Raw genomic sequence first — 13,519 nt, forward strand, 5'->3', positions numbered from 1 at the left:
ATGCACTCAGCAGGCTCCCACTAGCCACCACTGAGGGGGCAACTGAGCATGATGCTGAGATGGTCATGGCTGTTGAAGCTTTCGAAAGCAAAGGCTCACCTGTGACAGCCCGTCAGATTAAAGTCTGGACAAATAAAGACTCGCTACTGTCTTTAGTTAAGAAATGTGTCCTGACTGGGGACTGGGCAGCCAGGTACGGGGCATGCCCTGAGGAATTTAAACCGTTTCATAGGCGCAAGGATGAACTCTCGATTCAGGCCGATTGCCTACTGTGGGGAAACCGAGTAGCCATGCCCCAGATGGGCAGAGAGGTGTTCATCAGAGAACTCCACAATGAGCACCCAAGCATTGTCATGATGAAGGCAATTGCCAGGTCACACGTTTGGTGGCCAGGGATAGATACAGACCTGGAACTTTGTGTTCGCAGGTGCAACACGTGTGCTCAGCTGGGCAACGCACCCAGGGAAGCCCCCCTTAGCCCCTGGTCCAGGCGCGCCAAGCCATGGTCATGTATCCATGTGGACTACGCAGGTCCTTTCATGGGAAAAATGTTTTTGGTTGTAGTAGACGCCTACTCCAAATGGATTGAGTGTGCCATTTTAAATTCAAGCACATCCTCTGGCACTATAGAAAGTCTATGGGCAATGTTCGCCGCCCATGGTCTACCGGATGTCTTGGTCAGCAACCATGGCCTGTGCTTCACAAGCACTGAATTCCAGGACTTCATGGCAGGCAATGGAATCAACCATGTCAGAACGGCACCGTTCAAGCCGGCCTCAAACGGCCAGGCGGAACGAGCAGTGCAGATAATCAAACAGGGGATGCTCAGAATCCAAGGGGGTTCCCTACAAAGCCGCTTATCACGCCTCCTGTTGGCCAATAGATCCCGACCACACTCGCTCACAGGGGTTCCACCTGCAGAGCTGCTAATGAAAAGGACGCTCAAAACCAGGTTATCCATTATACACCCGACCATGAAAGAAATTGTTGAGAGCAGGTGTCAGTCACAATGTGACTACCATGACAGGAATGCGAGGGCGCGATGTATTGATGTCAATAACCCTGTTTTTGTCCTTAATTATGCTGCAGGGCCCAAATGGCTTGCAGGCACTGTGATTGCCAAAGAGGGGAATAGTGTTTTGGTAGTTAAACTTACCAATGGACAAATCTGCCGCAAACACGTGGATCAAACTAAAAGGAGGTTCATCAACCCCTTAGAAGAAGCAGAGGAATAACACGATGTCGAGTTCACTCCACCACAGGTGACTGAACACCGGAACCAAGTGGAGGAGAGCCCAGTCACTGTGGGCAGTCCAGACAGGCCTGAGGCACCGCAAATAGCAGACACTCAGGCCAGCGCCCAACAACCGGAGCCCCAACTCAGGCGCTCTACAAGGGAGCGTAAACCACCAGAGAGACTTAACCTGTGATCCCAATAAGACTTTAGGGGGGAGGTGATGTCATGTATTCAACTATCAGTGTAACCCATGTATAAGCTGACCTAAGTTGTACACCTTGAGAACACTGACCACAAGGGGGTGAACTTGTGGGAGACACTCCTAAGGCAAAGAACAAAAAGGGCCACTGTACAGCAAAATTCTAAAAGGACAAAGGGTGTTAAAAAAACAAGCCTGAAGGCTTTGTGTCTTAATGCAAGGAGTATCCGCAATAAGGTGGATGAATTAACTGTGCAAATAGATGTTAACAAATATGATGTGATTGGGATTATGGAGACATGGCTCCAGGATGATCAGGGCTCGGAACTCAACATCCAGGGGTATTCAACATTCAGGAAGGATAGAATAAAAGGAAAAGGAGGTGGGGGAGCATTGCTGGTTAAAGAGGAGATTAATGCAATAGTTAGGAAAGACATTAGCTTGGATGATGTGGAATCTATATGGGTAGAGCTGCAGAACACCAAAGGGCAAAAAACGTTAGTGGGAGTTGTGTACAGACCTCCAAACAGTAGTAGTGATGTTGGGGAGGGCATCAAACAGGAAATTAGGGGTGCATGCAATAAAGGTGCAGCAGTTATAATGGGTGACTTTAATATGCACATAGATTGGGCGAGCCAAACTGGAAGCAATACGGTGGAGGAGGATTTCCTGGAGTGCATAAGGGATGGTTTTCTAGACCAATATGTCGAGGAACCAACTAGGGGGGAGGCCATCTTAGACTGGGTGTTGGGTAATGAGAGAGGATTAATTAGCAATCTCATTGTGCGAGGCCCCTTGGGGAAGAGTGACCATAATATGGTGGAATTCTGCATTAGGATGGAGAATGAAACAGTTAATTCGGAGACCATGGTCCAGAACTTAAAGAAGGGTAACTTTGAAGGTATGAGGCGTGAATTGGCTAGGATAGATTGGCGAATGATACTTAAGGGGTTGACTGTGGATGGGCAATGGCAGACATTTAGAGACCGCATGGATGAACTACAACAATTGTACATTCCTGTCTGGCGTAAAAATAAAAAAGGGAAGGTGGCTCAACCGTGGCTATCAAGGGAAATCAGGGATAGTACTAAAGCCAAGGAAGTGGCATACAAATTGGCCAGAAATAGCAGCGAACCCGGGGACTGGGAGAAATTTAGAACTCAGCAGAGGAGGACAAAGGGTTTGATTAGGGCAGGGAAAATGGAGTACGAGAAGAAGCTTGCAGGGAACATTAAGGCGGATTGCAAAAGTTTCTATAGGTATGTAAAGAGAAAAAGGTTAGTAAAGACAAACGTAGGTCCCCTACAGTCAGAATCAGGGGAAGTCATAACTGGGAACAAAGAAATGGCAGACCAATTGAACAAGTACTTTGGTTCGGTATTCACTAAGGAAGACACAAACAACCTTCCGGATATAAAAGGGGTCAGAGGGTCTAGTAAGGAGGAGGAACTGAGGGAAATCTTTATTAGTCGGGAAATTGTGTTGGGGAAATTGATGGGATTGAAGGCCGATAAATCCCCAGGGCCTGATGGACTGCATCCCAGAGTACTTAAGGAGGTGGCCTTGGAAATAGCGGATGCATTGACAGTCATTTTCCAACATTCCATTGACTCTGGATCAGTTCCTATCGAGTGGAGGGTAGCCAATGTAACCCCACTTTTTTAAAAAGGAGGGAGAGAGAAAACAGGGAATTATAGACTGGTCAGCCTGACCTCAGTAGTGGGTAAAATGATGGCATCAATTATTAAGGATGTCATAGCAGCGCATTTGGAAAATGGTGACATGATAGGTCCAAGTCAGCATGGATTTGTGAAAGGGAAATCATGCTTGACAAATCTTCTGGAATTTTTTGAGGATGTTTCCAGTAAAGTGGACAAAGGAGAACCAGTTGATGTGGTATATTTGGACTTTCAGAAGGCTTTCGACAAGGTCCCACAAAAGAGATTAATGTGCAAAGTTAAAGCACATGGGATTGGGGGTAGTGTGCTGACGTGGTTTGAGAACTGGTTGTCAGACAGGAAGCAAAGAGTAGGAGTAAATGGGTACTTTTCAGAATGGCAGGCAGTGACTAGTGGGGTACCGCAAGGTTCTGTGCTGGGGCCCCTGCTGTTTACATTGTACATTAATGATTTAGACGAGGGGATTAAATGTAGTATCTCCAAATTTGCGGATGTCACTAAGTTGGGTGGCAGTGTGAGCTGCGAGGAGGATGCTATGAGGCTGCAGAGTGACTTGGATAGGTTAGGTGAGTGGGCAAATGCATGGCAGATGAAGTATAATGTGGATAAATGTGAGGTTATCCACTTTGGTGGTAAAAACAGAGAGACAAACTATTATCTGAGTGGTGACAGATTAGGAAAAGGGGAGGTTGAACGAGATCTGGGTGTCATGGTACATCAGTCATTGAAGGTTGGCATGCAGGTACAGCAGGCGGTTAAGAAAGCAAATGGCATGTTGAATACCCCTGGATGTTGAGTTCCCAGCCCTGATCATCATGGAGCCACGTCTCCGTAATCCCAATCACATCATATTTGTTAACATCTATTTGCACAGTTAATTCATCCACCTTATTACGGATACTCCTTGCATTAAGACACAAAGCCTTCAGACTTGTTCTTTTAACACCCTTTGTCCTTTTAGAATTTTGCTGTACAGTGGCCCTTTTTGTTCTTTGCCTTGGGTTTCTCTGCCCTCCACTTTTCCTCATCTCCTTTCTGTCTTTTGCTTTTGTCTCCTTTCTGTTTCCCTTTGTCTCCCTGCATTGGTTCCCATCCCCCTACCATATTAGTTTAACTCCTGCCCAACAGCACTAGCAAACACTCCCCCTAGGACATTGGTTCCGGTCCTGCCCAGGTGCAGACTGTCCGCTTTGTACTGGTCCCACCTCCCCCAGAAGCGGCTCCAATGCCCCAGGAATTTGAATCCCTCCCTGCTGCACCACTGCTCAAGCCACGTATTCATCTGCGCTATCCTGCGATTCCTACTCTGACTAGCACGTGGCACTGGTATCATCGAGCTAGTGAGCCTAAAAGGTATCCCCAGGCAGTTCACTGGTGAAGAGGAATGGAAGATCGGGCCACTGCAATGCCAGCAGTAACCCTCAGGTAAGTGGTAAAGGGGACTGGGAAGGAGGGCGACCGGAAAGATGGGCGATTGGGAAGGGTGCAACTGGGAAGGCGGTTGATCGGATCTGGAGAATAGTCAATCAGATTGGGAGGTTGCTTTGGCCATGAGGGAGGATAGCAATGGCTGTGAGGGAGGGTAGCGCTGGCAATTGCAAGGTGGTGAGTTGGAGATGGGGCTGGGGGGCACAGTGGCCAGCAGCAGTTTGAATGTAGGGTCGAGAGGAGCACTCCCGTTCTTCCAGGCTCCATATTCAGGCAAGTATATTTTAAAATCTTACCTTATTGGTTGCATTGCAATGACCAAGTTTTCAGGGGCCCAGCCTTTAAAAGATCCATAATTCCGGAACATAAATCTCATATGCAGGCAGTGGAAACAGTCTCCTCCTGAAATGATAGAAAAGTTGGAGAAATCCACAACCCATATCTGCATTACAATGCAGGAGATATGGGATGATGTGATCAATAACTTTGATTGTGGCAGTCCAGGAAATCAATGCAGCCTCAAGACATCAGGAAGAGGCTGTATGGTAGCAAGGATTTCTTTCATACTTGTCCTGAAGAGCACCCTAGATCAAGGCTTAATGGGACTTTAAAAAAAATTGATTCCTGGGATGTGGGCATCAATGGAAAGGCCAGCATTTATTGCCCATCCCGAATTGCCTTTGAGAAGGTGGTGGTGAGCCGCCGCCTTGAACCGCTGCAGTCTGCATGATGAAGGTACTCCCACAGTGCTGTTAGGGAGGGAGATCAAGGATTTTGACCCAGCGACTATGAAAGAATGGCGATATATTTCCAAGTCAGGATGATGTGTGACTTGGAGGGGAACTTGCAGATGATTCTTGTTCCCATGCGCCTGCTGCCCTTGTCCTTCTTGGTGGTAGAGATTGCGGGTTTGGGAGATGCTATCGAAGAAGTCTTGGCAAGTTGCTGCAGTGCATCTTGTAGATGGTACATATTGCAGCCACGGTGCGCCGGAGGAAGTGAATGTTGAAGTTGGTGAATGGGGTGCCAATCAAACGGGCTGCTATGTCCTGGATGGTGTTGAGCTTCTTGAGTGTTGTTGGAACTGCACTCACCAGGCAAGTGGAGTGTATTCCATCACACTCCTGACTTGTGCTTTGTAGATGGTGGAAAGGCTTTGGGGAGTTAGGAGGTGAGGCACTCGCTGCAGAATACCCTCTGACCTGCTTTTATTGTCACAGTATTTATGTGGCTGGTCCAGTTCAGTTTCTGGTCAATGGTGATCCCCATGATATTGATATTGTGGTATTCGGCGATGGTAATGCCATTGAACGTCAAGCGACGGTGGTTAGATGCTCTCTTGTTGGAGATAGTCATTACCTTGCACTTGTGTGGCGTGAATGTTACTTGCCAATTAACAGCCCAAGCCTGAATGTCGACCTGGTCTTGCTGCATGCGGGCATGGACTGCTCCATTATCTGAGGAGTTGTGAATGGAACTGAACAATGTGCAATCATCAGCGAACATCTCCACTTCTGACCTTATGATGGAGGAAGGTTATTGATGAAGCAGCTAAAGATGGTTGGGCCTAGGACACTGCCCTGAGGAACACATGCAGTGATGTCCTGGGGCTGAGATGATTGACCTTCAACAACCACAACCATCTTCCTTTGTACTAGGTATGACTCCAGCCAGTGGAGAGATTTCCCCCTGATTCCCATTGACTTCAATTTTACTAGGGTTCCTTGATGTCACACTCGATCAAATGCTGCCTTGATGTCAAGGGCAGTCACTCTCAGCTCAGCTGTGGAATTCAGCTCTTTTGTCCATGTTTGGACCAAGGCTGTAATGAGGTCTGGAGCCGAATGGTCCTGACGGAACACAAACTTAGTAAGTGCCACTTGATAGCACTGTCCGTCACTTTGCTGATGATGGGGTGGTAATTGGCCAGACTGGATTTGTCCTGTTTTTTGTGGACAGGACACACCTGGGCAGTTTTCCACAATGTCGGGTAGATGCCAGTATTGTAGTTGTACTGGAGCAGCTTAGCTAGAGGCATGGCTAATTCTGAAGCACAAGTCTGCAGCACAATAGCCAGGATGTTGTCGGGGCCCATAGCCTTTGCTGTATCCAGTGCGCTCAGTCGTTTCTTGATATCACGTGGAGTGAATCAAATTGGCTGAAGACTGGCTTCTGTAATGATGGGCACCTCAGGAGGAGGTCGAGATCGATCATCCACTTGGCACTTCTGGTTGAAGATGGTTGCTAACACTTCAGCCTTGTCTTTTGCACTCACGTGCTTGGCTCCGCCATCATTGAGGATGGGGATATTGATGGTGACTCTTCCTCCTGTTAATTGTTTAATGGTCCACCACCATTCACAACTGGATGTGGCAGAATTACAGAGTTTTGATCTGATCCGTTGGTTGTGGGATCACTTAGCTCTGTCTGTAGCATGCTGCTTCCATTGTTTATCATGCATGTAGTCCTGTGTTGCTGCTTCCCAGCTTGGCACCTCATTTTTAGGTGCAGCTGGTGCTGCTCCTGGCATGATCTTCTACACTCTACATTGAACCAGGGTTGGTCCTCTGGCTTGATGGTAATGGTAGAGTGAGGGATATGCCGGGCCATGAGGTTACAGATAGTGGTGGAATGCAATTCTGCTGCTGCTGATGTCCATGGATGCCCAATTTTGAGCTGTGAGATCTGTTCTGAATCTATCCCATTTAGCACGGTGGTAGTGCCACACAACACAATGGAGGGTGTCCTCAGTGTGAAGACGGGACTTCGTCTCCACATTGACTGTGTGGTGGTCACTGCTACCAATACTGTCATGGACAGATGCAACTGCAACAGGGAGATTGGTGAGAATGAGATCAAGTAAGTTTTTCTCTCGTGTTGGTTCTCTCACCATCTGCTGCAAGCTCAGTCTGGCAGTTATGTCCTTCAGGACCTGGCCAGTATGGTCAGTAGTGGTGCTAGCAAGCCACTGTTGGTGGTGGACGTTGAAGTTCCGCACCCCTTCGCACATTCTGTGCCCTTGCTACCCTCAGTGCTTCTTCCAAGTAGTGTTCAACATGGAGGAGGAGTACTGATTCATCAGCTGAGGGAGGGCAGTAGGTGGTAATCAGCAGGAGATTTCCTTGCCCATGTTTGACTTCATGCAGCCCAGGGCCACTCCCTTCTGACTGTATACCATTGTGCTGGTGGGACAGGACATATCCAGGGATGGCGATGGAGGAGTCTGGGACATTGGCTGAAAGATATGATTCTGTGAGTATGACTATGTCAGGCTGTTGTTTGACTAGTCTGTGGGACTACTCTCCCAATTTTGGCACAACTCCACAGATGTTAGTGAGGAGGACTTTGCAGGGTTGATTGGGTTGGGTGTGCCTTTGTCATGTCCCAAGCCAGGTGGTCCGTCCAGTTTTATTCTTCTTATTATTTCTTGTAGCGGTTTGTTACAACTGAGTGGCTTGCTAGACCATTTCAGAGGGCAGTTAAGAGTTAACCACATTGCTGTAGGTCTGGAGTCACATATAGGCCAGACCAGGTAAGGATGGCAGATTTCCTTCCCTAAAAGACATTAGTGAACTAGATGGGTTTTTGCGACAATCCGTTAGTTTCATGGTCACCATTACCGATACTAGTTTTTTATTCCAGATTTATTTAATTAACTGATTGAAATTGGGATTTGAACTCACGTCTTCGGATTATTAGTCCAGGTCTCTGGGTTACTAGTTCAGTAATATAACCACTATGCTATTGTTCCCGTTTTCGAGTTGCTTTCACACAGGCCCGGAAGTGGGCAATGGTAGCTAACTGAGGGCATCAGCACAGTTCTCCGTGCCTGGTCTGTGACAGATAACAGTCAGAAGCGGACAATGTTAGTGCCCATCTTTGGATGCGGGATGAAGCATTGGTGTTTATTCCTTTGCTTTCTGAAAACAGCGAAATGAGAGGTTTGTGGTCGGTTTCAAGCTTGAACCGGAGTCCAAATAGTTATTGGTGCATTTTCTTAACCCCGTATACACATGCTAACGCCTCTTTCTCGACCACACTATAGGCTCTTTCAGCCTTAGATAGACTTCTAGACGCGTATGCAATCGGTTGCAGTTTGCCTGATACGTTGGTTTGCTGTAACACACACCCGACCCTGTTTGAAGATGCATCACAAGCTAGCACTAAACGTTTACACGGGTCATACAATACAAGTAACTTGTTAAAAAATAGCAGGTTTCTGGCCTTCTCAAAGGCTGTCTCTTGAGATTTACCCCAAACCTAGTCGTCACCTTTACATAGCAACAAGTGCAATGGTTCCAGCAAAGTGCTCAACCTGGGTAGAAAGTTCCCAAATTAGTTGAGGAGTCCCAGGAATGAACGCAGCTCCGTCACATTCTATGGTCTGGGTGCGTTCTTGATGGCCTCTGTCTTTGAGTCCATGGGTCTGATGCCGCCTGCTCAATCTTTCTCCCCAAAAATTCGACCTCTGGTGCCAGAAAAACACACGGAGTGTTTCAGCCTGAGTCCCACTCTGTCTAGTCAGTTGTGCAGGTGTTTGATGGTGTCACGGCCGGTGATCAGGATGTTGTCTTGAAACACAACGGTGCGCAGAACCGATTGCAGCAAACTCTCCATGTTCCTCTGGAAAATGGCAGCAGCTGAGTGAATCTCAAAAGGGCACCTGTGGTATATAAACAGTCCATTGAGCGTGTTGATACACATCAATCTTTTCGAAGATTCACTCTTCTGCCGACTCTGCCACGTGGTGAGTCGCAGCACGTTTGCACATTCGCTGGAGGTGCCCCATTGTTTCTCAGCCTTTGCACACGTAGTGCTTGAATCGACATTGATGGGCTCTATGATTACCCCTGCAGCGACAACGTGGTGTTAATGGATTTGCATTCGCGCCCCACGGTGGACTCGGAGTCATCCTAGGTCTTGCAGCTGTCGACGTGTAGGCCCTGCCATGTACAGTTCTGCCTGCTAATGGCGTTATTTTATGCACAGTACTTGCCAGTGAGCTTCGATGCTGAGAAGATATCAGTTTAGTATTATCATTCGTGGACATGAAAGCCTGGGCTATCGTGATGGCCTTGTTCAGGTCTGGGGATTCGACACACAGCAGTTTGCGAAGAATGACCTCTTGGCTGCTTCCAAGCACGAAAAAGTCCTGCAGCATTTCCCCCAAATATCCAGCAAAATTGCAAGGTCCTACAAAGTGTCTTAGGTCAGCAACATAACTCACCACATCCTGGCCCTCGGAGCAATGGTGCAAATAGAAGCGATACCTCGTCATTAAGATGCTCTCCTTCGGCTTGAGGTGTTCCGAACTAGCATACACAACATCTGCATATGTCTTTTCCGTTGGTTTCGTCAGTGCTCGCAGATGCTTGATGAGGCCGTATGTTGTAGACCCACAAAATGTGAGGAGAATCGCCCTGCGCTTGATCGCTTTATCATCCGCATCCAGCTCGTTGACCACGAAGTACTGGTCGAGACATTCAACGAAGACTTCCCAATCATCACCCTCTACATATTGCTCAAGAATACCAATGGTAGCCATAACCACATGAAAGTTTGTGATCTGTTACTCGTCGCCAATTGTTATGTTTAGAATAACTCCACAAGACTGAGTACTGTGAGCTTAAACTGATGTGACCTTAGTCTCTTCAATAAAACTCCAGAGTGCCATAGCAGCATGGCAGACAATCTTTTATACACACTTTTATGAGGTGTGCAGGTGACCCTTGGGCCTCCAATAGGTGCGCCCTCTGGTGGCAAGTCTTACACAGTTATAATGTTTACATACGTAACAACCAGGACATTGTGAATCTCAGAAGCTGCGTTGGAGATAATACCAGCAGAGGTAAAAGCCTGAAGACAAAGGCCTAGAAGTTCAAGCATGCCCCTGTTCGGGTGCACCAGTTTAAATCCCTGCGACTGGATGATATAGGCCAAATTCGCACTGGATATTGGGCCTTGGGTCTTATTATCATAGAAACATATAAACATAGAAAATAGGTGCAGGGGTAGGCCATTCGGCCCTTCTAGCCTGCACCGCCATTCAATGAGTTCATGGCTGAACATGCAACTTCAGCATCCCATTCATGCTTTCTCACCATACCCCTTGATCCCCTTAGTAGGAAGAGCTATATCTAACTCCTTTTTGAATATATTTGGTGAATTGGCCTCAACAACTTTCTGTGGTAGAGAATTCCACAGGTTCACCACTCTCTGGGTGAAGAAGTTCTTCCTCATCTCGGTCTTAAATGGCTTACCCCTTATCCTTAGACTGTGTCCCCTGGTTCTGGACTTCCCCAACATTGGGAACATTCTTCCTGCATCTAACCTGTCTAAACCCATCAGAATTTTAAACGTTTCTATGAGGTCCCCTCTCATTCTTCTGAACTCCAGTGAATACAAGCCCAGTTGATCCAGTCTTTCTTGATAGGTCAGTCCCGCCATCCCGGGAATCAGTCTGGTGAACCTTCGCTGCACTCCCTCAATAGCAAGAGTATCCTTCCTTAGGTTAGGAGACCAAAACTGTACACAATACTCCAGGTGTGGCCTCACCAAGGCCCTGTACAACTGTAGCAACACCTCCCTGCCCCTGTACTCAAATCCCCTCACTATGAAGGCCAACATGCCATTTGCTTTCTTAACCACCTGCTGTACCTGCATGCCAACCTTCAATGACTGATGTACCATGATACCCAGGTCTCGTTGCACCTCCCCTTTTCCTAATCTGTCACCATTCAGATAATAGTTTGTCTCTCTGTTTTTACCACCAAAGTGGATAACCTCACATTTATCCACATTATACTTCATCTGCCATGCATTTGCCCACTCACCTAACCTATCCAAGTCACTCTGCAGCCTCATAGCATCCTCCTCGCAGCTCACACTGCCACTCAACATAGTGTCATCCGCAAATTTGGAGATAATACATTTAATCCCCTCGTCTAAATCATTAATGTACAATGTAAACAGCTGGGGCCCCAGCATAGAACCTTGCGGTACGCCACTAGTCACTGCCTGCCATTCTGAAAAGTACCCATTTACTCCTACTCTTTGCTTCCTGTCTGACAACCAGTTCTCAATCCACGTCAGCACACTACCCCCAATCCCATGTGCTTTAACTTTGCACATTAATCTCTTGTGTGGGACCTTGTCGAAAGCCTTCTGAAAGTCCAAATATACCACATCAACTGGTTCTCCCTTGTCCACTCTACTGGAAACATCCTCAAAAAATTCCAGTAGATTTGTCAAGCATAATTTCCCTTTCACAAATCCATGCTGACTTGGACCTATCATGTCACCTCTTTCCAAATGCGTTGCTATGACATCCTTAATAATTGATTCCATCATCTTACCCACTACCGATGTCAGGCTGACCGGTCTATAATTCCCTGTTTTCTCTCTCCCTCCTTTTTAAAAAAGTGGGGTTACATTGGCTACCCTCCACTCGATAGGAACTGATCCAGAGTCAATGGAATGTTGGAAAATGACTGTCAATGCATCTGCTATTTCCAAGGCCACCTCCTTAAGTACTCTGGGATACAGTCCATCAGGCCCTGGGGATTTATCGGCCTTCAATCCCATTAATTTCCCCAACACAATTTCCCGACTAATAAGGATTTCCCTCAGTTCCTCCTCCTTACTAGACCCTCTGACCCCTCTTATATCCGGAAGGTTGTTTGTGTCCTCCTCAGTGAATACCGAACCAAAGTACTTGTTCAATTGGTCCGCCATTTTTTTGTTCCCCGTTATCACTTCCCCTGATTCTGACTGCAGGGGACCTACATTTGTCTTTACTAACCTTTTTCTCTTTACATATCTATAGAAACTTTGGCAATCCGTCTTAATGTTCCCTGCAAGCTTCTTCTCGTACTCCATTTTCGCTGACCTAATCAAACCCTTTGTCCTCCTCTGCTGAGTTTTAAATTTCTCCCAGTCTCTGGGTTCACTGCTATTTCTGGCCAATTTGTATGCCACTTCCTTGGCTTTAATACTATCCCTGATTTCCCTTGATAGCCACGGTTGAGCCACCTTCCCTTTTTTATTTTTACGCCAGACAGGAATGCACAAAGTTCATCCATGCGGTCTCTAAATGTCTGCCATTGCCCATCCACAGTCAACCCCTTAAGTATCAGTCGCCAATCAATCCGAGCCAATTCACGCCTCATACCTTCAAAGTTACCCTTCTTTAAGTTCTGGACCATGGTCTCTGAATTAACTGTTTCATTCTCCATCCTAATGCCGAATTCCACCATATTATGGTCACTCTTCCCCAAGGGGCCTCGCACAATGGGATTGCTAATTAATCCTCTCTCATTACACAACACCCAATCTAAGATGGCCTCCCCCCTAGTTGGTTCCTCGACATATTGGTCTAGAAAACCATCCCTTATGCACTCCAAGAAATCCTCCTCCACCGTATTGTTTCCAGTTTGGTTAACCCAATCTATGTGCATATTAAAGTCACCCATTATAACTGCTGCACCCTTATTGCATGCACCCCTAATTTCCTGTTTGATGCCCTCCCCAACATCACTACTACTATTTGGAGGTCTGTACACAACTCCCACTAACGTTTTTTGCCCTTTTGTGTTCTGCAGCTCCACCCATATAGATTCCACATCATCCAAGCTAATGTCCATTCTAACTATTGCATTAATCTCCTCTTTAACTAGCAATGCTACCCCACCTCCTTTTCCTTTTATTCTATCCTTCCTGAATGTTGAATACCCCTGGATGTTGAGTTCCCAGCCCTGATCATCATGGAGCCACGTCTCCGTAATCCCAATCACATCATATTTGTTAACATCTATTTGCACAGTTAATTCATCCACCTTATTACGGATACTCCTTGCATTAAGACACAAAGTCTTCAGACTTGTTCTTTTAACACCCTTTGTCCTTTTAGAATTTTGCTGTACAGTGGCCCTTTTTGTTCTTTGCCTTGGGTTTCTCTGCCCTCCACTTTTCCTCATC

This window comes from Pristiophorus japonicus, chromosome 6 (genome assembly GCF_044704955.1).
Source record: "Pristiophorus japonicus isolate sPriJap1 chromosome 6, sPriJap1.hap1, whole genome shotgun sequence".
NCBI classification, from domain to species: Eukaryota; Metazoa; Chordata; class Chondrichthyes; family Pristiophoridae; genus Pristiophorus; species Pristiophorus japonicus.